Here is a 3864-nt window from a genome sequence, read left to right on the forward strand (position 1 = left end):
AAAGTTGTTTCAGGGCAATTCACAGAAACATTCACATACATAAAAGCCAATTAGTAAAGTTCTCTATCTAAGGAGGCCAGAAGACAAGTTGAATCTTGGCTTCGTTGCAGTCTCCCATCCTGAGCAAGCACAGTGGCAACAGTGGAAAGGAAAAACTCCCTTTCGAAGTTTCAAAGTTGAACAGGTCGGTAGTTGACTGAGGGCTTAGTTTTTCTTTGGACCGTCACCCAGTGGGGCTGAGGTTCAGGGTAGCTAAATAGATGAAACTGGTTTGAAACATGGTTTTGAACGGGAGAAGAATCATTTGAAACTTGAATGGATCGGTGGTTAGCTGGGGGTTTAGTTTTAGCTTTAGGCTTACTTTGGGCCGCTACCCCGTGGGCCTGTGGTTCCGAGCTGCTAAAGGGAAGAAACTGATTTGAAATGTGATTTAAAATGTTATATAATTATAGTTATCTGAGGAAGCAGTAGATTGTGTTGAATTTTCATTTTGTCAAAGTCTCCCATCCAGCATTGTGTATGTTGTTCAGTGTCAGGAGGGTGATCAGTCTTACATCGGATAAATTAAACAGCCACTGGCCAAAAGGATGGACCAGCACAGAAGATCAACACCATCAGACCAGGACTCTGCGGTCTACACTCATCTGCAGGCCAGCAGTCACTCGTTCAGGAATGAAGATGTTCACATCCTTGATAGGGAGGAACGATGGTTTGAGAGGAGTAAAGGATGCCATCTTTGTGAAAATCTTTAAACAGGGGCGGAGCCTCCATGTCCAGCTGTCCACCTCTTACAATGCTGTTATTGCTAGTATCACTCAGCCCCCTGTGAATAGCTAACAGCCATCAGGGTGCTAATGATCCATTGTTAGGCTGATGGTCCTCCTTTAGTGAAAAGCTAGTTTATTAACTTTTATTTAACCAGGCAAATCCCATTGAGATCACAGGTCTCTCTTGCAAGGGAGGCCTGGACCTCGTTAAGAACGAGTGCCGGTTTGTTCTTCCCGGATTGGTTTCGATCAGAGGGAAATGCCAGGCTTCCTTCAGGTTTAACAACATTTAATTTCACAAACAGATGGATGCACAGAATACAAGCAGATCTGGAGAAGCGGACCCAGTATGACAGGAGCCGGTTCTGAAAAACAAAGAAGAAAGTGCCTCCTTACCTGACCTGTGGGCCTCCCCCCAGGAGATATTTTGACCTTCTGCACAGGAAGACCACAATGTACAATGTTATCTCTTGGTGCCTCCAAATGGTGAGTTTTCTGAGGCCCTACAACATACCTAAGGTTATCTTCAAAATGAGGCTAAACCTCCCTTCCTGCTGGTGCAATTAACAGATGTTCCTGGTTCACAGCTGCATACACGAAAACATATTAACTTGACTAAACTAAACCCTAATAATAAATTAATAGTTTTAAACCTTCACAATATCCCACAATTCCCCCAGTTTGATCTCCCAAAAGGAGATCAAATGTTGTACATCGTGTAGGTTTAAAACTCAGTTTAATCACACATAACATAGTAAGATTAATAGTCACCCTCAGGTGTCACTCATATGTAACACAGTAAAGCTAATGCTAAACATCAATTTATAGATCACTTGTATCAAAGTAAGGTTAATACCTGTGGTTTATTTGACACATCTATTATAAAAGATTAATATTTGTGGTCTAAACCCTTAGGATGTTGTGTGGAAGTCGTGGAAAAAACCCTCCAGGGCTGACGGTGTGATTCTAATGGGAGGAAAAACACATCGTCTCACGCCCTTATGACGACGACCTGTAAAAGGCCCCCTCAACATCCCTTACAAATCTACCAAACCCTCAACACCCCCAGTTTCCCAAAACAAAAACATCACACATGAACACAGACAATACTGCACTTCCCCACTTACTAAAATGTCTAGTCAGCCAACCAACCAGGGGTTGTCTTCACCTGGGTGTCGGTGCATTGTTTTAGACTAAGCATTCAGGCCTTCTATTGCCTGAGTAACGGACAGCATTATTTCCCAAACCTAGCACACACACACCCTTTTGTAACCATAAGGGAAGTGGGTGCTAGTTGTTCATCCAATCCTTCTACCGCAATTCGAGTCAAATTAATCAGTCGCAACACATTATAATGGATGTAATGAATTCTCAGATCTGACAGTCACCCAATCAGTCAGCTATTCATCTGGAACTCCCCTAGGGACTCCAGTCACATCAATATAAGTAGGACTGTTTGCATGCAGGTTAAATGTTTGAATTTATGTTACAGCACGCTAAAATGTGCCCACATCTCTCACCTGGGTGTGCTGTTCAGTCCATGTGACAGATTGTGTGTTCTAAAAGTCTTTTAGGATCAAGGAGCGCTACTGAGCTGGTGAGTGGCTGAGTGGAGTTTGCATTGTCCTGAAATACACCATACTGTTCACACAAAAAATCACAATAGTCAAAAACAAGCATTAATCCCCAATATTCCCCAAAGTATCCAATTCCCATATAGTTTGGGTATAACCATCATTTTTGCCTGTAAACAGTTGCTTTCTGTTAAACAGTTTTTAAAGAAAAAAAACAATCTTATTTTGCTAAACAGTTCTATGAATAACAACCTTAATCAGAGAAACAGTCTTTGGTTTATTTAACAGTTTTTATTACGCGGAATCTTCCTTCCTTTTTTTTTTTTTTTTTTTTTTTTGATGGCCTCCCTTCTCCCCTTACAGCCATCCTCTCCACACCATTATTATGAAATATTTATTATAGTGACATTCTAGTGTAGGTTTTTTTTTTTTTTTTAATAGGATAGAAAGAAAGAAAAGACAAAGTAAGACTCCAAAATATAAGAAATATATACAAATAGAGCACACTTCAAAACACCCGGCCACTGTCTGTTCACCTGCAAAGAACATGACAAAACACAGCAACAAAATACATATGTATAAAGAACTTAAAATATTCATGGCTTTGAGTAAGTTTCAATAAATATATATACCCATACCTACGCCTATATACATACATACATACATACATACATACACATGAATATACACTCACATACATATCTATATATCTACATATAAAGCCTACATAAACATCCCTGCTTCTATTTGTGTGTGGTTGTGAGCATGCATAAGTGTATAAGGCTTCTCTAATAGAACATTTATTAGTAATTGTGAAGCAGCAGAGACCCGACCCCCAAGACCAGAGGCAGACGAAAAAGGGGGGACCAGAGCCCAAGACCCCAGGAGGGACCCCGACCGCGGAGCCCCCAGAGCCACCCACACAGGGCGAACCACCCACCCACCCCCCAGAAGGGACCACAGGGGAGAACCGGAAGATCCCCACCAGCAACCACATACAGTGACCCCCCGGGGCCAACAGCGACAAACTCATAGGCCTCCGTCGGCACCCGCCACACCGATGTAGGTCCAGGTCCAGGCACCGAGGCCCGGGCACCGAGGACTCACACCACCCAGGCCAAGGCCTGACAGGGCCAGAGGACCCGAGCCCCACCAGGCAGACACCAGGCCGAGCCGACACACGCCCAAGCGCCCAGCCCCCGATACCAAGGGCCCCAAGCGCGCCGGCAGGCAAGGGCACACCCCACCAGGGGGCCGCGCGATAGGGGCGCGATGCCAAGCACCCCCAGTTGTATCAAAGAGGGGGCAGTCCGAGTCTCGGCCTAACAAATACCCATTCATACACATACACAATCACACTATCCCAACCTCAATCTCACATTCATTCACTCAAAGACATACAATAACGATACATTTCATTCTTATTCCCGATACACACTCTATACCCCCCAGGTCCAAGACATGTACCCGCCCTCTACAGGGGGCAGCCCATGCCCAAACCCAGGAGGTAAACCCATTCATTC

The sequence above is a fragment of the Nematolebias whitei genome, chromosome 2, assembly GCF_014905685.2.
Source record: "Nematolebias whitei isolate Nwh7 chromosome 2, NemWhi1, whole genome shotgun sequence".
Classification (NCBI taxonomy): domain Eukaryota; kingdom Metazoa; phylum Chordata; class Actinopteri; order Cyprinodontiformes; family Rivulidae; genus Nematolebias; species Nematolebias whitei.